The 23223-nt window shown below is 31.7% G+C and overlaps 1 long non-coding RNA gene across 1 annotated transcript in view; it reads right to left on the bottom strand.

Annotated features, from left to right (window-relative positions):
• Positions 1-4954: 4954 nt before the first annotated feature.
• The window catches only part of LOC107976087 (uncharacterized), a 67880-nt gene continuing 49611 nt past the window's right edge, over positions 4955-23223 (bottom strand). The window contains exons 3-4 of the long non-coding RNA XR_001719726.1: positions 18899-19007; positions 4955-5414 (exon numbers count right to left, since the gene is read on the bottom strand). This is a non-coding gene — a long non-coding RNA (uncharacterized LOC107976087). The remainder of the gene's footprint in view (positions 5415-18898; positions 19008-23223) is intronic.

Genomic DNA, 23223 nt, shown 5'->3' with positions numbered 1-23223 from the left:
TAGAATTGAATCTTTTTCCTCTTCCTGTTAAGCATTTCATTGTTCCAGAACTGAATTGCAACAAAATGTATTAATATTTAAAAGTAATAAGTATTTAATTTCTATATAATGAAGGCATTACCTAAATTTGACAGTGCTAGCGAAATTATAATGAAAAAAATAAAGAACAGTAGAAAATTGTTTATATCCATTAATATCTATATGTCCATGATAATTTGTTCAGGAAAAATAGCCATTTCTTTCTGGGAATAATATGCCTTCCCCCTTGAATCTTGAGTGGATATTTTAAGGACAGAACCAGTATCTTATTGATCTTTGTCTTCTCCAAGACAAAGTAACAAAGTTACCACAAATGAATTGGCAGTAAAATCTACCAATGAATTTAGATATTAGGTGCTTAAAATTCTAGTTAATGAACATTTTCCAGTCAAAATACTAAGGATATTATTTAAAGAAGAAAATAAGTTTTGCTTTTGGAAGAATTACTAATTCTGGCTTTATATATAATTAACAATTTTTCAACTCTTAACCTGTGCTTACTTCCAAAATAGAGTATGTAGATAGTGTTTTAAATACAGCATTTTAAATTTAACAGCTTATATTGTGGTGAATTATTTCCTCCCAAAATTTACATGTTGAAGTCTTAACCCAGAGTGCCTCAGAATGTGACTGTACTTGGAGATAGGGTAATTAAAGAGGTAATTAAGTTTAAATGGAATCATTAAAATGGGCCATAATCTAGTATAAGTTGCGTCCTTACATGAGGAGGAAATTTGGATACAGACACACACAGAAGAAAGCCCATATGAACATACGCAGAGAAGATGACCATCTGCAAACCAACAAGACAGACCTCGGAAGAAATTAACCTGGCTGACACCTTGATCTCGGACATTTTGCCTTTCAGAACTGTATGAAATAAATTCCTGTTGTTTATGTCATCCAGTCTGTGGTACTTTGTTATGGCAGCCCAGCCAAACTAACACAGCTAGCTTTTAAAATAAGGATATAAAATATTCCACTTCCATGGAGTTATCATTTTAATAAGATATGAGTGTTGTGTTTCAGCCATATGTTAATCTCATTATATATGGTTTTGTAGGTAAACATTTGAAATTTCTATCAAAACCTGTTACTATTTTCCTGTATAAGTTTTGAGACTCTTATATTAACACTGCTATTGTACTGTAAGAGTAATCATTGGGGCTCAATTTAGAATTCTGAAAAAATATGTAAATTAAAATTTTGGTTTAAAGTAAAATTGATGGCTTTTAGAGGACCATGGTCTTGTATAGATTTAAACAAGAAATGGGAAAAAGAAAATTCAAATAAAGGACAGGAGTTTAATAAAGAATTAAAAATTTAATAAAGAAACATTGGATGTCTACATCCAAAGTTTTCTTTGGCTAAATATGGAAACCCAAACATCTAAAGGTTTTGTTTGTTTGTTTGTTTGTTTTGTTTTATGGAAAAAAACTTTGGAGAGTGTATTCCCAATGGGTAAACTGGGAAGAGTATAAAAAATAAGTCCAGTAAAAGAAGCTGATATATTTTTACCAACTTTGATTTCAGCATGAGGAAGTAATTGCAGCATGGAATTATAAAATGCTATTTATACATAAAATGTTTGGAGATGGTTAATTTAAAAATATATCCCAAGTAATTTACAGAGAAATGATACTCTGCACCTTCAGTTAATTACTCCACAAGGAAAACAAAAGGCAAGTTTTCTCTGCTGTTTCAAATTTGTAATATGGCCCCTCAGATGTCTTTGGTTAGATGCCATAACTAATGAAAACACCACCAATTTAGTGATAATTCCCACACAATCTTCTTAGTGAAGATCATAGTGGAGGTAGAGAGGTACGGGTAAGCGCTAATCTCCTGAATAAACCTATCTTGAAAGTAGTATAAATCGCTGGGGGTAATTTTTTTCTTTTTTAATGTTGCTAGTACTGTCCTCTATAAGACATCAATGTTTTGCTTATGTGCCCATGATTATAGGTAATTCAGAAAAGTAAAGGTGACCAAATAGAAAATGAAAACTAAATTTTTCATAAAACTACCTGTGTTTTATGTCTAATCTAATATTTTTCCAGGCATAGATGGCACACCCAAAAAACTATTGTATAGATATTGCTATTCTTATTAATATGTATTTTTTCCTTAACTATAACAAAAAGGAAATTAAATGTTAACGATAACAGGTAATATATTCAAGTATACATTGCATAAGTCAAGATAAAATTCTGAAATTAAAGTTTTCAAAACTTAAAAGGTAATTTGAAAGTAGCTATAGTTTTGTAGTTCTAAAACTATTAGAAAACCTTCCTTATTTTAGATGGATTGCAATGTTTCTAATGTTGTTCAGGTGCCAGGATTATAGAGAGCAAAGCTTGTGAGAACTAGGCTTATTTGGTGAAGAACCAAGGAGGAGCCTATCTGTATAGTTCACCCAATTGTTGTTATCCACCAAGACTGTTTTGAATTAAATGAAACATTACATGTATTTTAGGGCCATATGTGCTGATATATGCAAACACAGAATCTTGGTCTCTGATTTATTCAGAAAAGGAAAAAAGAGAAGAAAAATTTTTAAAAGAGAAAAGAAAAAAGAAAGGAAAGGAAAAGGGAAAATGATTAGGAAAATAATTGGTGGCATAGAAGTCTGCCTTCACATTCCAAATTTTAAAAATCTAGATGTGGCTTATTAAAACAAATTTGGAGAGGAGTAAGTGAAGTTCATGAATCAAAAATATTATCTGTAATAGTATGAAACTTCAACCATATTATGAACAACAAGCAATATTCTCCAAATTGTTTTCTAAGGCAAACTGCAAAAGACAACTTTTCAAAGAAGGACAAGTATTGCCAAAATATGATTCTTACTTGTCATGAGTACAGATTGCTGAATCACTCTTTCTTTATGCATTTGTCAAATGACACTCAGATATTTTTAGGTAAATATATTTAATTATTCCTGATTTCTAATTGAGCCTTGTACAACAAATCAGTTAATGTAATGGAATTTTTGAATTCATGATTCTAAAACCATACTTCAATTAGCAATGATATCCTACTCCTCAACCAACCTTAGTATCTTGAGGGAAAAAAAAAACCTGTGTATCTCTCAAATTTATATAGCACTGTAATTTGCATATTGTTGAGCACATAGTAGTCATTTACTCTTATTTGAGTAATGAATGAAATTAAGAAAGAAAAGATAAATGGGTATGGATAATGAGACCATCTGTCCCAGTCATTGCACACCCAAGCTTGTCAATTACAGCAAACGCATAAAGCAAAATTGAGATAAATTTGCTGAAAACGATTGTAGCATAAAGCTAATCATACTACACATGGAATACCCTATAACATTGTCAATAAAATATAAGACTTTGATTTCAATAATTAACAAATTTCACAATTACCACCAGTTGAATTATGTCTAGATTTCTCTGGACTTTCAGTTCTCTAATTTTAATTGTCTACTAGATAAACTGCCCAGAAGAATTCATGGAACTACAAATTTAATAGGGTGAAAGCCAAGTCTACTAACCTACCTCTCAATCTAATAAAAATGTCTGCAATAAACAAGTCCCAATTCAAAATAACAGAAATGTTTAGCATAGTTTGTCAAATGTATTTCTTAGCTAGTTAGGCAGTATAATTTCTACTTTGTCAATACATTTCTCCTTTCCTTTCTTTTCTGTCTCTCTCTCTCTCTCTTTTTTTTTTTTTTTTTGTACTTTGTATGGCATCCTCATTGTTCTCTTATCTCTTCATTGGTCTCATTATCTCCTCATTGGTTTCATTTCTTTATTCTTACCCGATGTTATTTCATTCTACTCAAGACTTCAGATTAAATTTTCTAGATCACACTTAGAAAATGTAATTATACTAAAAAAAAGCTACCAAATTAAATAAAAATTGCCCAAATCAGCATCCAAAAGTAAAGCTCTGCATAGTTTTCACGATTTAATCCCAATAATTTCCTATGGTCACAAAAGTCTAATACAAGCTCATAACGTTGCTTCTCCCTAAAATGTCACCCTCTTTCTGTGTGTTGAAATCCTTCAGTCTCATAAAGTCTAGAATCAATTTTATGAAGACTTCTTGATATTTCCAAACAGATGTGATACCCTTATCCTCTAAATTGTTCCAATGATATTTGACAGTGCTAATTATAATGTGTCTGGGTGTTTAGCTATTTTTTATACTTTCTTAAGCACATCTGATGCATCTATGAACTACCTCATTGTGGGAACTCTGCTCTATTCTGCATTGTATTTATTATAAAACATAGCTCCAAATTTTATACAGAGTAGTCAAAAAAGCCATGGAATGAAACTTGAGAGTCAGCAAACTAAATAAAACTTGGTTACTCAAATCCATGTCTAAGAGCCTTTGCTGTCTACAGAAAACTCGGTTACCTACTTAGGGAATCCCTTACCACAGTGTTTGATAGCTACTCTGTGACTCAGAGTAAACATCTGGATGTCTGACTGGAACTATCTTTGTGGTTTGATGATCTTTGAAAAAATAATATATTTGAAGGACTGTTATCAGTGAAAATGCTTTTTTAATCCTTTTTCCATGCAGGTACTGACCACAGAGAGGAGTCCCAGATGACTAATGTAGTGGAAAAATTTACTCTTCTGTAGCTATTTTTTGTCTGGAAGATTGGTGACCATATGTAACTCATGCTTGATGCTGAATCAGGGAAAGAAAATGAAAGGGAACCACTAGTATAGTTGGGCGAATGGCCCAGACATACGCCTACACTACTGTCAACTCTAAATAAAGAATAAAAAAGACATGACTTAAGTCACCAAATTGAACCTTTTCCTGGTAAATATAAACTTAGTGCTTAGAAGATTGCATATAAAATGGTATTAGAGAATGTATATTATTTCTTAATGTAATATACACATTACAATAAAAACCACTTGGCTTATTTTATACAAATTTATTTTAAATAATACTGTATATATGAAAGAAAAATCACATGGAAAACGATAATTAGCTTTCTGCAAAACATATGAGGAATTCTATTAAAATATGTTAAGACAAATATTTATTATATTTAATAAGACATAAAAATACAAACATTTGGTAGAAATTACAAATTGTAAAATGTAGGACATGATTAAAAGTTTTCCTAAGCTAACTGTAACTAGTAATTTATTGTTTTATATTTATAGATAGGACATTTACAAATCAACTACATAAGACACATAAAAGTTTTATATCAAAGCAGATGCTATCTATATTCTTGCAGATAAAACCAAATAAACAGAAATATAGCGAGAACACAATTTTTGATGCATTATGTATAGTGTGTGTCAGCTCTGAAATAAGGGCCTTGATCTTATTCATCATTGTATTCCTGGACTGAGCACAGCACCTGGAAACTGAAAGATAATAAATAGCATTTAAATGAAAAACTGTTAGAACTAATAAACAAATTAAATAAAGTAGCAGGATACATAATCAACATACAAAAATCATTAGTGTTTCTATACATTATTCAATTAAAAAAATAAAGAAAAGAGTGTCATTTATAATGACATTTTTAAAAGACACTTAGGAATAAATATAACCAAGAAGGTGAAAGATCTATACACTGAAAACTATAAAGCATGTATGAAAGAAATTGAAGACAACACATATAAATTGAAAGATATCCCATGTTAATGGATTGAAATGATTAATATTATTAAAATGCTCATACTGCCCAAAGAAATATGCAGATCAATGCGATTCTTATCAAAATTACAGTAACAATTTTTACAGAAATAGAAAAAAAATCTAAAATTTGTAAAATCCAAAAAAGATGCCAAAGAGCCAAAGCAACCTTGAGCAAAACAGAGCAAAAGTGCTGGCATCACACTTCCTTTTCTCAAAATTTACTGCAAAACCATGGTAATCAAAACAGATGGTACTAGCATTAATAACAGAAATAGAGACAAATGAAACAAAACAGAAAGCCTAAGAGTAAATCTTCACATTTACAGTTAATTAATCTTCAACAAATTTGCCAAGAACACAAACAGGAAAAAAAAATAATCTCTTCAATAAATGGTGTTGGAAAACAAGATATCCACATGCAGAAGAATGAAATTAGAACCTCATTTCACTCCATATGCAAAAGTTCAAAAAAATGAATTCATGACTTAAACATAAGACCTGAAATTGCCAAACTACTATGAGAAAATTTTCTTGACATTGGTCTGGACAATATTTTGTTGTACATGAACCCAAAAACACAGGCAACAAAAGCAATTATAGACAAAAGAGATTGCATCGTACTGAATGTTTAATGCATAGCAAAGAAAACAATCAATAGAGTGAAGAAAAAACCTAAAAATTGGAGAAAATACCTGCAAACTATACATCTTATAAGGACTTAATAACTAAAAGACATAAAAATGGCCAACAGATATATGAAAAAAAATGTTCAACATCACTAGTTATCAGAGAAATGCGAATTAAAACCACAGTGAGATATCTGTTAGATTAGCTGTTATACCAAACATAACATGTATTGAGGAAGATGTGGAGAAAAGAAAACTCTTGTACCGTTTGGGTGAGAATGCAAATTAGTACAGCCATTATGTAATACAGAATGGGGGTTCGCAAAAAATTAAAAATAGAATTACTCTATTGTCCAGCAATCCCACTTGTAGGTATATAACCCCCAAAAATGAAATCAGTATATCAAAGAGAGCTGCACTCTCATGTGCATGGCAGCATTATTCACAATAAACAAGATATGAAATTAACCTGTGTCCATCATCAGATGAATGGATCCATAAATGTGGTTATATACAAAATGAAATACTATTTAGCCATAAAAATAATAAAGTGTTCTCATTTACACATCATGGATGAACATGGAGAAAACTGTTAAGTAAAATAAGCCAGGAACAGAAAGATGTATATTGCATGATCTCACTTGCATGTAGAAGCTAAAAACCTGAATTTAGAGAAGCAGAGAGTAGAATGATGGTTGACAGTGGCTGCGTGTGGGGGATGGAAAAATGTTGGTCAAAGCATACAAAGTTACAATTACATGAATAAATTATGAATATCTAATATATAACATGCTGACTATAGTTAATAATAAAGTTTTTAATACATAAAATTGCTAAGAGACCAGATCTTAAATGTTGTCACTGCAAAAAAAAGTATGTGAGGTGATGAATATGTTAAGTAGCTTGATTTAATCAATTTATAATGTATACATGTATCAAAATGTCACTTTTTACACCATAAATATATATAACTTTTATTTGTCAATTATACCTTAATAAAGTATAAAAAACGATGGAGACAGCCAGGCGTGGTGGCTCATGCCTGTAATCCCAGCACTTTGGGAGGCCAGGGTGGGAGGATCACCTGAGGTCAGGAGTTCGAGATCAGCCAACGTGGCGAAACCCCGTCTCTACTAAAAATACAAAAATTAGCTGGGCATGGTGGCAGGAGCCTGTAATCCCAGCTACTCAGGTGGCTGAGTCAAGAAAATTGCTTGAGCCTGGGAGACTGAGGTTGCAGCAGGCTGAGATCAATCCATTGCGCTGCAGCCTGGGCAATGTGAGCGAAACTTCGTTTAAAAAAAAGAAAAAGAAAAAAAAGATGGAGACAAAAAAAGAAAAATTTCATCTACCAGATTTAAATGTGTAACAATTCTAGTGGATTTCTTATTTGGCCAACATTATTAGTCCTATAAGATAATTTTCTTTGTTTTTAATGGTAAATTATAAAATAAAAGCCTAAAATTGTTTGATGGATATATTTTTCTAATAATAGTCATTTTAACTTATATTTAATTATATTAAATAATATAATTTGTTCCAAAAAATAAGAAGCAGCATTTATGATCTATCATAGTCAGTTTTAGAGAGTTACACCTAAAGCATCCTAGCATTTAAATTTAAGAAGCTCTGGTCATGAAATGTTGCAAACTTGGAGAAATATGCTGAATCACTGCAGATCCTGGGAAATATAGCATTACTGAAGATCAATAATGGATATCATATTAAAAAAACACTTTAATTCTATGAATTGATTGCATTATATTAGAATATTTCATTTTATTCTAGATTTTGTAAGGCTACATTTAATGTGTTTAAAATAAACATACACAATAAGCATGCATGTTTATTAACATATTAAAAAACATATATAGTTTTACACTACCTTAATCATTTTTTTCTTTGTCTCAGTCACCCACTAATTTTCTTACATGCTGGGAATGTACTTTATTCAATGCTTTATTCATGTATTAGGAGTTTATTTTTATACTTTGAGTGCATCGACTAGGTGGTAATTGTCAAGACTGTGAGAGTACATGGATTTTGTACAAACTTTGAACACAGAGATGGCAGAATTTGCTAATTAATTGATGTGTGCTATAAGAGAAAAATTGCCATCAAAAATGACTTCAAAGTTTTGGCTTTCAAAATTGGGAGAATGAAGTTGTAACTTACTAAGCTAGGGATGATTAGAAAATAATTATTTAATTTTGTTGATAAAAATCTATGAATGTATTGTGAACAGAAATTTGTTCTTGTTATTCACCCTCTGTAATCCCAAGAAACCCTCATGAATATACTAAAGCCTATCATCATAATTATTCAGATTCTTCTATCAACATTGAACAGTCTGGTATTAATCATGTTAACTCTCACCTTTATGAGCAAAGAAAAATCAGCCAACTCTATTTGGTTAGTGCAACTGACACTTGTGAACAAGAAGTCTAATATGATTTTCATAAACAAGCCAAAGAAATTGATTTGGTTGGACTAAAAAAGAAAAAAAAAAAGGTCAGTGGAAATCCCACCAGCCCCTGTTAATATAAAGATGTATCAAATTACAATCTTGTTTGTGATGATAATACAGTCAGACTTGTAAAGTTCTTATCACTGGCCAACTGGCATAGAAAAATTGCTCCTTCTTTTCTACAGTAGTCTTCCCTTATCAGTTGTTTCAGTCTCCAAGGTTTCAGCTACCAGTTGTATAGTATAATAAGAAATTTTAAGAGAGGGATAGTGAGAAAAACTACATTTACATAACTATTATTACAGTATTCTATTCAATTGTTAGTTATTATTGATCTCTAACTGTGCTTAATATTTGAATTAAACTTTATTATGGGTGTGTATGAACAGGAAAAACATAGTATATACTATATAGAGCTTGACACTATCCATGGTGTAGGCATCCACTGGGGATTTTTGAAGTATCCACTGTGTATAAGGGGAGACTACTGTAGATGAAACTACAGTAGATGAGTGCAGTCTCAGTACATATACTTTAACTTATGTGAATTCAGCAACCATTTACATTTCCTCTTTTGTAGCCACCATATCAGAACTTAGAATACTGCTGGTAACGAAGCAGAATGCTATGAATACTGATTGACTTGAGTTTATAGAATACAAAAAATTGGAACACTGTGCCTTTTGGGTTTTAGGATGAGCACTATACTTCATGGTACTATATTCATCTTTTTTCTAGATGCTAATATTAGAGTATTACCCCTGTGTTAAGAAGCAAGTGATTTTTATAATAGTAATGACAGATTTACACTTGTTAATTCCATTCACTTTTGCATATAATTTATAATGTCGGTAAAACCAGTGAGAAGTACAGTCTATATATTTAAAACATGTTTTTCACTACAAAATAAATTTATGCAAAAGGAAGTAGCCTCAAACCCAAACTCTTATAAGCATGCTTAAAAGCGTTAAAGTATTTCTGATTAGCACCATAAAATGATAAAAATTTAAATAAAAGAATACCTTATATTATACCTAATAAAAATGATGAAGGATATTTTCATGTCTAAAATACAAATTTTTAAAACTATCTGTCCATGAGATTTAACAGAGTCTACATTTTCTTCTAATGTAGGTTAGCAATGCATATGCTGGCTTTTCACAACAGATAGAGAAAAAACATTTTAATGATCTGCATTCAATATATTTCAAAGTATATGCATTGTTTTGTAGTTATCAATTTATTTGCTTATTTATATTTATATGGTTTTATACATGTTTTTAAAATAGGTTAGATGTTGAGAACTTCTTTATTTAAATAATAATTTGATATTAAATATGTTTGATTAATTTCTAATAACAAGGTTGGTACTCAAGATGAAAGACGCTTCAGGGAGTTCTTAGTTACAGTAAGGTATCCTAAAATTCATTATGTATATTTTTGTAGATTTAGTAAATAGTATTTCTCATATTCACATATTTTTTAAATGACCAAATATTTTCTAAGTTAAAACATACAAATTTATTTTAAAATGTCACTGACCTCATGATAGTTTTAGCTGTTACATAATTTCCTAATAAGAGCTTACAAAAATTATCATAACTACCATGTGGATATCTGCAAAACATTTTGACATTAAAAACCAGGTCCTCGGACTTAAAAATTTAGGTACTAATTCACTCCATTTCAATGCAGTAACTGTTCTTAACTAATGCAATTTAATCTACTTCCCTTTTTGTCTTTAGTTAGTAGAGATTCAAAACATCTGGTTATGATCAAGTATTCATAATCTCCTAATTTAAAGTTACATGATTCAGAATTTTTTAATATATATTTTGGAGATAACTGAATATGTACAAAAATATGGGCAATAGGTCATATTAACCTTAAACTATTCTGAATGTTCTTAAGCTTCAATCAGAAATACAAATGGCCTATCTTTATAATTATTTCCCTTTACCCTATCTGAAAAATGCTTATATTTTACACTTCAGCCTAAAGTAAGCAAGCACTGCATAAAATGTTGTGTTGGGTAATCACTACTGCTTAGCTATTGCTCAACACATGTCAAATACAAGTAATTAAAACTATAGTGGGCCCAAGCAAAACATTAAAATTTTTGCATTCCAAAGGAGGTTCATTAAAACCAGATGACTGGCTTGGCTCGTAGAAGGACTTGGCTGAAACATGTCCACTTCAAATCCATACTGTCTTATTTGCTTACATCACAGAATCACTGACTCAAGAACCTGAAGGGTCCTCCAAAGTTTATCTAACCTCTTTCCAAGCAGAGTTTTACTTAAAATATTTTGCAGAGAAACTAATATTTCTTTACAAAGTCATATGCAAGAATATTCCAAATACTTTTTGTATCATTAAAAAGTATAATTTTTCAGTGAGTAGAAAAACAATTTAAAACTCTTTATTATTTTATTCTGCTAAAATCACCTTAATGCATTTTAGCAAATTCATTTGTGGCCTCACTACAGTGAAAGAGATCAGCACTAGCGTGAACTGTGTCATTAAATAATATTCCATTCTACATTATATCCAATACACAAACAGCATAAACTATGTATTCTTCATGGCTGCAAACTATGAGAGACTTAAATTCTTGAAAAAATTTTAAAGTGGCCCTCAAAAAAAATTATAAAACCCATATTTGGTTAATATACATTTTTATTATGAGAAATTGATAATTAAGAATCAATTATTTAACCATTTATTACTAAAAAGAAAAGAATGAAAGAATATTAAAATCAAATTCCTTAAATAATCCATTTAAAAACATGTATTAAGTTATATATAAAGGCTCCTTATTATAGACAATTTGATGAGCTAATAGGTAAGTAACTTCAAGCAGTTTATTAGTCAAGCATTGGAAATGTGCATACTGTATTTAAAATGATTTCAAGTCATCTTAGATCTCTTAATAGGTTTACTGTTTTTGAAGCCCATGAGGATTTATCTTTTATCAAATAATCCTAAAACCTACAACTTATATTGCTTAAACATGCAGTCTTTCAGTGTACTAAAAAATAATCAATGCATATGCTTTCCATTCTGCCACTCTACCTCTGGTCAACAAAATTAAGCAGTTTAAAACACAGTTTTAGTAAGAAGGTAAAGCTTTATGACATAACACATCCAATTTTGATGATGCATGAGGGAAAAGACAGTCTTTTAAGTTCAGATTAATTTTGAGTCACATGTTCTTCCTCCCACGCCTGTTTGCCTTGAGTGAAGTCTGTTTTTTTGAGCACAGGATGCTACTGACTGTAACTCACTCAAAACATAGGCCAGGAAGATTTACTTTGTCATTTCAGCTGAGAAAATGGAAAAAAGCTATAAAATGAAGGTATTAGGCCTTTGGTGTGCTTCATATTACACACCACTATTAAGGTGGCAAGGTATCCATCTCCTCAATACAGCATTCATAAAACATGATGTATTGAATATACTAAATTATTTTTACTTGCTAAACAGGCTTAACAGTAAGAATTTAATTCAAACTCCTACCATTACGCACAGTTTTTAATATCAATGTAAGCTTCAATCTTAAATAAAACATAAAATTATCCTCTTATAGCAACAGAACATAAATTTATTATTCCTCTTGAGTGTTTATCTCTCTATCCATGTTATTAGGCTGTGTTAATTGCCTGTCAAGAGAGAAAGCTTCTGCTCTGCCTGTGACAATCATAACCACATATTGTGCATAATATTGATATTCCATTCACTTAATGTAAGCACATATTTTGATTATAAAAGCAATGGTATGTTTAACATATTATATCTTACTACTATTTAATGTTTGCTAACCATTGAACAATCCATTATCCTCTTAAATTATGGTTGGTTCTTAAGTCAAAGACAAACTGTAGAAAACCATGTATCAATCTATACATAAAGTTATATATCTACCTATATAAAAGTCCATCTTTATATAATAGTGACACAAATTTTAGAGTGTGACAAGCTGAAACATTTTTCTTTACATAAAAATGTACAATTACATTGTGACCATGACTTTCCAAATACCCATGACAAACTCAAAATCCATGTGCCTCCAACTGATTCAGAGACTTAGGTTTCCATCACTTTTACCTTGTCTCTCAGCCATGGTTTCTATATTTGATTAGTTCTTCCTTAGTTATAGGACTGTAGAAAAGTCCACCTCAGAGGTTACTTAGAGGCTACATAAGCTTTAGTAACTTAGGGACACATACTAGTCAGTCACTCTGTCTCTTGTCTTCATCAGCTTTCCTTTTTTGTTGTTGTTGGTCATTTGGCTTATTGCAGGTAAGATTACTCCATGTTGGAAAAAGTAGTAATAATATGTCCACACAAGACTCTAGACTGTTCTTAGCAAAGCTTACTAAGGTCAGAGGAAAGTAAGGTATACACACACACACACACACACACACACACACACACATATATAATTAGCAAAGCATACTAAGCTCAGAGGTAACCTGAGATGTAACAATCCTGTTCAAAGGCCAGGTTACCTCTGAGCTTAGTATGCTTTGCTAATTATAAATACATATTTTTCTCCCCTTTAGCACCCACATGTGCTATTCTCCCCTTTGGCACCCACATGTTAAATCCCAGAGAATAATTTATGCTGACATCACCTAAATAAGCCGATGACTGTGATCAAACTAATGGCTAATATAATAAGTCAGACCTAGGAGATATATTTTTTTGGATACAGGTTAGAAAAGGAAAACAAGATGACACTTATTACACTGGTCCCACCCAGAATCTCATGGAGTAAGAGAGAGGCTTGGATCCCCAGAAATAATGACACTTGCTGTTAATAAACAAAATGTGAGGAAACAAAGGGCTTAAATTACGTCTTCCTCATTTTATTTTTTAGCTGTCTAGTTAACACATTTGTGTATAATTCCATGAATAGCTCCACCTAATATAATTATTTTACTTAATAAACATACACTCATCCTCTCTCCAACAGGAACAATCCAAAGACATGCTGTTAAGTCACCCTGTTCTACGGCCAGCATCTCTGGGTAAAATGCATTTCCCTTAATCAAATTCAGATGTGAGTCCTCACAGCACCACTGCCAAATTCTAATTATAAACGTAACCATTCTATCTTACACAACAAACAATGTTAGGGAAAACAGAAACAGTCCAATAAAGCAAAAAGAATTAATGGTGAGCTCTTCTCTACTGTTGGCATAAATTCATTGCTTTGACCCATTCTCCTGTGTCCATTGATCTTTATTGTCACACTCACAAGGGAACACACTATTGCACCGCACAAGACTCTGCAACCTGAACAGTACTTAAGAATCATATGAGCTTTGGCCCAATAGGTTCTTGAGGGAATCACAGGTACCTGATTTCCAAGTATGAGTTCCCTAACAATACAACTCATAAAACCTTAGTCATCTGTTAGTTGAGTCATTTGAGGGTACCTTTATTCAATCAAAGAATAAATCTTGACATCATACTTCTTAATTCTATACTTTCTCTTTGCTTTATTTTTTTTTTTCTCTTTTAATAGCACAAGAAATTTTGGTCATGTACCTATATGTCAGCTTGATGACTTTTCTGTTGATTTCCAGTTCAGGTCAGGCCAGTATGAAAACATAGGCCAGTATCAGGGAGGCAGAGACAGCTGCTTCCACACCTGTAGGCTGGACCCCTGTGGAATAAATATTTATATATGTGTGTGTGTGTGTGTGTGTGTGTACACATATATTCTTATACATATATGTATACATATATGTATATAAATACATATACATATATGTGTATGTATATATACATACATGTATGTGTGTATATATGTGTGCGTGTGTGTGTATTTAAAAAAAGAAACTTTCAACATCTGTAATAATCAGATAGTAAAGAGAACAGTAAGTGATATTTGGGAGGGCCATGAATATCTGGATCTTCACATTTCTCTGGAGTTTCTGTCTCATTTCCTTTTCTGTTTCCCATCTCCTTGCTCTGTCCACAAAAACTTAAGGGCTGGCAAGAGAATTTGAGCTTTACACTTCCCATGTGATTGTCCAACTCCCAGTGGCCTTGGGATCAAAAGTGAATTGGTTTTTAGACTAATACTAAAGGCTTATATTACTTTTCTCTTAGAAATTAAAAAGGAAATGAAAGAAAGGAACACAAAAAGGTAATACAGCACATGTTAAAATATTTCAAATAGCATCAAAAACTGTAAAGTGAGAAGTGACTTTTTCTATATACTTGACACCCAAATTCTAGTTCCCTGACCATAGGCAATCATTGAAGCACTGCATGCATTCCTAGAAATGGTCCATGCATATTATAGCACACGTATATCTGTCACAATGTGATACCACTGTAGATCCACCAATGACTATAATAAAAAAGGTAGAAAATACTAAATGTGACAATAAAATGAAGAAACTGTTACAGGACAGGGGTCCCTATCCAGACCCCAAGAGGGGTTCTTGGGCAAGGAAAGATTCGGGGCCAGTCCGCAGTGCAAAGTGAAAGCAAGTTTATTAAGAAAGTAAAGGAATAAAAGATGGCTACTCCATAGACAAAGCAGCCCCAAGGGCTGCTGGTTGCCCATTTTTATGGTTAGTTCTTGATTATACGCTAAACAACGGGTGGATTATTCATGCCGTAGCGCTGGTGGGAGTGTAGCAGTGAGGGACGACCACAGGTCACTCTTGTTGCCACTTTGGATTTGGTGGGTTTTGGCCGGCTCCTTCATTGCAACCTGTTTTATCAGCAAGGTCTTTAAGACCTGTATTTTATGCTGACATCCTATCTCATCCTGTGACTTAGAATGCCTTAACGGTCTGGGAATGCAGCCCAGTAGGTTTTAGCCTCATTTTACTTAGCTCCTGTTTAAGATGGAGTTGCTCAGGTTCACACACCTCTGATAAAACTATTTATTTACACCCTGTGATTGGAATTCAAATTAGTACATATTCTTTGGAAAATTATTTGTCAGGATCTGCTAAAGCTAAATCTATAAATTCTCTGTTGTCTCAACAATTTCACTGCGTGTTATAGAACTAACAGCAATGGGTAGACCAGAATACATGAATGATATTGCTCACAACAGCACTATTTGTAGTAGCCCACGTCAAAATTTTCTGAATGATTATCAAAAGCAGAATGAATAAACAAATTGTTTTATATTCATGCAATGGCATGTATAGAAATAAGAATGAAAAAAATTAACTGCCAGTATTTGCAGCAGTAGGAATAAGGATCACAAACATAATGTTGAATGAAAGGAATAAAACACAAAAAAGAATGTTATGCATATGGTTCAATTTACATGAAGTACAAAAAGAGACAACACTAATTTATGCTGTTATAATTCAGGAGAGTGGTTGCCACTCAGAGTTAACAGTGACTGGGAAGTTTCTGGGGCTGGTAATCATCTATTTGCGAATCTAGGTGAATTTATTTTGTGAAAGCATATTAACTGGTGTGTATACTTTTCTGTATATGTATTATACTTCACAAATAGCTAAATGATATCACAATAGTGAAAGCAGTCCACATAATCATGAATAATCATATATTTAATAAACAGTTAAAATAAATGAGGTAAAGTTCTATTTACTGATGCAAATATAACTCTAAAGGAGTGCTAGCTTTAAAAAATAGAATAATAAATACAATAGCATAGCATACATAATTCAATTTTAAATGTATATATATGCATACATTTATTTAAAATATTTTTCTGATATACAATGAACTGATAAAAGTGGTTATACCTCTAGAGAAATAATATTGGTAATAAATTAAGATGATATCTTCCTCTACTCTCAAAGCTTATTTTTTGGTAAAATGTTTATATATATATATATATATATGTTATATCATAAATATCCAACTATACATGGATGTAGACATTACATGTCTCATATGTTTTCAATTAAAAAATGAAACTAGCCAAGAGATGGAAGCAGCCCAAATGTCCATCAATGGATGAATGAATAAACAAAACATGGCATATACATAAAATTGAATTTTATTCAGTCTTAAAAAGGAAGGAAATCCTGTCACATGTTGCAGTATGGATGAACTTTGAGGACATTATGCTAAGTTTAATAAATCAGTCACTAAAAGACAAATACTGTATGATTCCACTTACACGAGATATCTAAAGTAGTCAAATTCATAGAAACAAAAAGTAGAATGGTGGTTATCAGGGCTTGGGAGAAAAGGGGAATTATTGTTTAATGGGTATAGAGTTTCAGATTTGCAATATGAATGAGTTATGGAGATCTAGTTCACAACAATGTGAATATACTCAACACTACAGAACCACAAACTTAGAAATGGTTAAAATGGTAAACTTTACGTTATGTGGTTTTCACAATAATAAAAAGTAAAATTAAATTAAACATGCTAAGTTTCAGAACAAGAAAAAATAATAGAATTATATACTCATTGTTATAAAATCTTATTTTATTCCCCTAACATGTCTTGAGATTTGCTCATATTAGTTCATGTAAAGTTACCTCAGATTAAAAAAAAATTGTAGAATATTCCATTGCACATGAGTATGACTAATAATGTGAGTATAATATAAAGACATTCTCCCTACTTCATTCTTCATGAGTTCTGCTTCTAAATGAAATAAATAGTAAGGAAATTCACACTGAATTTAACTGGAGAAACAAGTTCCTCAGTTTCCTCGTTAAGATAGTTATTCACTATATTTTTATCTGGTAACATTATTTTCTCCAGTCTGAGGAGAGCAGAGAATTATGGCCAGACTCTATTTATGGGCGTACTAGATTGGTTTGTTTTGTTTTGTAACTTGGCAGTAAAGGTGAAACTAGCAATACCAAGATTACATTTATCTGGAATATATATATATATATAAAATATATTATATATTATATATAAATCAATAACTGTTTCTCAGTTCACTTTACTTTCATAGGTCACAGTTTTTATTTGAAAAATCAAGAAATTCTTGATAATTAATTCAAAGTATTTGACCCTCAGTTCTAGTGCTATACCTTCTTCCAGGGGGTTCACAGTAAATTCCTTTTCAGTGGCAATACCAACTGACTTGAGGAAAGTGGTTGGGGCGTTGTGTTGGTTTTACATTTCCTACAGTCCTGTTATCCAACTACAGTTGGACATAGTAGACATTCAACAATGTCTTTGTTGTTGAGGGGTGCAATTATAACTTTATTTCTGTCTTCACAATAAGACAAATGGAAAGTATAATATTAGAATAATTAAGTTATAAGATATTTTACTAAAAGTACAAGAGTAGTAGTATTAACAGCATTCAGTACAACAATTTTTTTAAATTTTCTATACCAGAGATTGTTTTTGGTCTTTATATATGTTATTTCTAAGTACTTAAAAAACAGACTTACAGAATAGAGTTGCATTTTTAAACAAGGAATTAGGATTCAGAGAGTTGAAGTGAGTTATCTAAGAACACAGAAAGTAGCAGAAATACAAGTCCAGATCTCTCTGGCTTCTGTTCTTTCTTACCATTACATCCTGTTGCTATAGGAAAAGATAAGGTTGTACTTTCTAATGCTATCTTCCTAAGTAATACCTAATCTAAATAAACTTCTGATGGGTTTCTATACGAATAAGAGAAAACTCCATCAATCTAGTGTGGAAGAAGTCTTTCAACTCAATATTTAGTTATTCAATAAGAAACTTAACATTTTATTTTTAAAATTTAAAACATACTTAGAATTCTAACTTAGTTGAAACTATACATTAGAAACTGAATGACCCAATCTCCGGTCACAAAGATCATGTAAAGTTGAACTCTGAGTCAAGCTTGTTTGCTTACCAAATTTGGTGTATGTTAAGTGGCATGTAGCTCCCATAAATATAGAGAGCACAAAAGGTCTTCACCACATCTGAGTTTGGGTAACACTTCATTTCACCAAACACAAATATAATATAGCTTTTCTATTCTATATTTATGGGGCAGGTGTTCACCGTATAATAATAAGTTTACTAAAGTAATGTCAACTGGCAAAGTATACCCCACAAACAATACTGGTAAATACAGTAGATTCATGGGGAAAATGTGCTGTTTATTTCTGTTTTCCAAATGGAAGGAAAAGTTATAGTACATGGCAATTACCTTGAGGCTTTCTGCTTCACGAAAGTTGGCTTCCAATTTCATTACCATAATTCTGCAGAACGCAGTCAGTTGCGGTCACAGTCTCTGCCAACCCACCTTCAAACTCTCCCTGCCAATCAGAGCAGGACATCCTGTTGTGGGAGTGGAGTAGTTAGAAGTTTCATGGTATATCTTTCAGAAAAGAATAAACTAGCATTATAATTGAGGTCATTGCCAAAACATGGTATTCTCATGAAAAGATGTGATAGGATTAAGCTGTCATTAATGCTTATTAGCCGGGGTTGGGGGGAAATCTTTCCAAAACAGAACTTTTTAACTTAACTGGAATTAACTGAGGCTTTTTCTAAGTAAGTCAACTCAAAACAGTGGATATTTACTGTTTTTGTAACATGTGCAAGATGCTTTCTTACTATTTTACAGACCATAATCTATAATATTATCATTTAATTTTTGCATATTTTAGATATAAATCCACTTGACGAGTTAACATTAAGCTCCTAATTTAAAGGAACCAAATTCTGTGCTGATAAACTATTGGCTCTGTGTCTTAATTATTCCCTTGCACTCTTTTGTAGAATTGCTATATGTGAAACCTAATAGAATTTAAATAATAATTTTTGTTCATTAATTTATCTGTTATTGAGTACTACACAATGTTCTATGTGTAATGTGTGATTGAGTACTAATAAAAACTCTATGTTCTAGGTGTAATAGAGAGAAATAAGGAAAATAAACTGAAAATGAAATGACTACTATAACAATGGCATATGTGGGGGTTATTGAGTTGCAAAGGAAAAAAATTCTTTCTGACAAGATCAGATGACTTCCTATAGAAAAATGCAAAGTTAAACAAGATTGTCATTTAAATTACCTCAACTTGATTCCCCTTGGGGAATTTCTACTTAATAATTTTCTTTCTATTTTAGTACAGGCCAGCAAAACTGCTCAGATTACTAAAGGAGCATATTTGTGGGCACTGTCTGACTCGTATGAAGATGCGCATATGAGAATGTAGGTATTCAGATCGAAACCAGATAAATGTATTTTTCAATGCTGTAATTTTGAAAGATGAGCCTAACAGAAAAGCCATCTTAACATAAAAGTATATCTAATTCTTTATGACTTTGAATTTGTTGCATTTAATTTTCATTACAAATATGTAATTTGGCTTCTGAAATTAATATATACAAATGTTATATATTTTCTAGTTTCTTTTTAGAATGACAGTAATGCAAAACAAATGCCAAAACCTACTCTTGTCACCTGCACTAGAAAGGAAAAACATTCACCAACTAGCATGGGTCACTTACTTTCCCAGAGGAGAGGAAATAATAAAGACAAACAGCATTTTGATTTTTTTTATTTGATGTGATAGTAAACCTACTACGATTTTTGGTAACAGCTGTGAGTAGGTGTTTAAAAGAATATTTCTTTCCTGTTTCTTTTGGTGACATAAGTCACTTTGATTCTTTCTCTTTGACATCAATATGAAGGAAAATGTTAGTCTAAATGCTCCATGATGCCTGAAAATATACATTGTTTTGTGCATTTTCTAGAGAATTAATGTTAAACAAAATGTCATTATTAAAAATTTCCAATTTTATTAGGATATAGTTTTTTTGGTAATTTAAACATTTGCATTACTTAGTAATCAGCTACAGTGCTAATAGATAACATGATATATTAACCTAAACTGGTTTTCCACCTGAACATTTTATACCTGCTATTATGTTTAAAAGATGAGTAAGCATCCAATTAGGAAACAATTTATGCAGCTGATATAATGAAGCACTAGATTTGCGAGTTGGCTTTCTCAAATCTATTTCCTTAGGAAGCTGCACATTTTATTTTTTACATACGCCGCACTTAGAGTGCTAATGGAAATAAAGATTAAGCAATAATAATGATAATAATACTACCCTATTAAAACATTGCTATCCCAGTTGTTGTTGTGATAGTGGTGGTGATAATGGTGGTGGTGGTTCGCGCCCTCCCTCTCTCTGTATCTTTGTCCTTCTCTCTCTTATTTTCCTTCTTCTTCCTCTTTTTTGCATCTTATTTGTCCTTCTTTTAGTTACAATTTTATCAGACTTATTAAATAGAGTCACAGATAAGTTTTGAAGCATTCACTATCAGGAAATTGTTTAGAAGCACACTTCCATATTTACTATCTCATATATGCATGATACGTATAATATTATGGAGAGCAATTGAGGTCATGCCTGGAATCATCTGATGATGTCCCAAGACTAATCTAACATAAGTTCCATTGTTATTCTGATTCCTTGTGATTCTATGACTATGGATTTCTACTCAGATGTACTATTCCTTAAAATATTATAAACTAAGATTTTTCACTTAACAGATTTTTAACATATATGCTTCAATTATTCTATTGATTAGAATCCTAATAATGAAAAGATAACTAATGTCAAAGTAGTTAAGGGTATTATATACAATATATGTTGATAGAACATATATGTTGATAGAACATATATACAATATATGTTGCCTTTATACTTTGTGTTAAAAGCATTGTTGAAAACATAAGCAAGTTCTACCTATTCTTTGGTTTCACAATGATGACAAAATAAACCTTAAAATCTGTTAAAGAGTGGTGCAAATATTCATAGGAGACTTTAGAATTGACACTAAAATTACTTATCTATATCTGCTATCTATCTATTTATCTATCTATCTATCATCTATCATCTATCTATGTCTGCTCTCTATCTATCTATCTATCATCTATTATCTATCTATCTATCTATCAGTCTCCCTCATCTCCTGTCTTCACCACATCTGATGGTTTGGGTTTTTCAAAAGTTAATGATGTTTGGGAAAAGCAGACACAGTCTGTTGTCAAGTTTTCACTTGGTCTAAATTCAAAATCTATGAGAATAGACATTCCTGGTTACACAAGATGCAGAGTCAGACAAACAAAATTACAATGACATATCCTCCAGTTTTCAATCTAATCCATGGCATTTTTCTAGGAATAAAATAAAATCTTCCCAGGCAAACTTTGTTTACAGGTGGAATAACTGCTTCGAGTAGTTTCCTCCCTATAATGTATCATTTGCCTGCATGCTTATAATAAACATTCATTTAGTAGTTTATCTGAACTGTCAGGGGATTCAATAAAATTCTGTTGAGCATAAAATAATTGAGTTTGCCTTTCTCACATACTGAAAGAATGTTTTGAGTTCAGAGAGAGGGAAACAGCTCACATAAGATTACTATAGTAAATTTTTTCCAATAGTGTTTATTCTGAGCAGACAGTGGAAGGTACTTGAAAAACAAATGAGTCTGACTAAACTTCTATGCCGCAGTAGCGAGCAATGTAAGTTGTTTATAGAATAGTGAAAGCATGGAGACAGATGCCTCTTTATTTTCTGAGTTAACTCACTTTCAGTGACATGAAAGGAAACTGCGGGATGGTGACTAACACAAGTGGAAAGAGTGGAAATGCTCAAGAAAACCAAAATAGAGTTGGTGTTTAAGACATTTCCTTAATTGTTGCTTCTTGACTTAACTCCCCCTCTCTTTTCCATCACACATCTTTAAACTGCCTTGGCTTTAGTTTTTGAAAAATTTGCTACAACAATGATTATTTTATATGCAGCAAACACAATTTTAAAGAGTGTGGTTTTAATTGGAAATACTAATGTAAGGGTCCATGAGAAATCAAACCAACTATGTTAATAGAATATAAAATCAAAAGTATAAATATTTTTGAAAGTCTCCTGATTCATTTTTAACCAAAGATGTCACTGTTACAGATGTTGCAGTTTTATTTATTGCCTCTTTTCTTCAAGTTTTTACTTCTTACCTCTTTTTTTACTCTAATACTTTCTCCAGCAGTGCTGCCTCATAGAACTTTATGCAATAGATGGAAAATTTTTATAAGCTTCACTCTCCAATATGGTAGCCTCTCTAGCTATGAGGTAATGAGTACTCATTTAAAATGTGACTAAGAGAAAAATTAAACAATATGAATGAAACATCCCTCTTGATGTTTGCAGCTATTGCCATTCTTTTACTCTTCCTCTTCCCTTTTCAGTTTATTTTTCTTCTTTGACTTATTTCCCTTAAACTCTACACATCTCCCTCAGACATCTCCTTTATATTCAAAGATTTATTTATTGATTATTTCTATTGAACCTCAAGTCTCCAGTACCATACATTCCGTGATTTACTCAGCAAGTATTTGTTAAGCAATTACTAGGTTTTAGCACTATACAGACCTAATATAAATGAGAAAACTAACATTGCATAAATACAGGTATGATAAATATTTCAGGAAATGCATTTTTACCTAATGG

The sequence above is a fragment of the Pan troglodytes genome, chromosome 6 (genome assembly GCF_028858775.2).
Source record: "Pan troglodytes isolate AG18354 chromosome 6, NHGRI_mPanTro3-v2.0_pri, whole genome shotgun sequence".
In the NCBI taxonomy this organism is placed as follows: Eukaryota; Metazoa; Chordata; class Mammalia; order Primates; family Hominidae; genus Pan; species Pan troglodytes.
The sequence above is the reverse complement of the archived record's forward strand: the minus strand, read 5'-3'. Positions and strand labels throughout refer to the sequence as shown.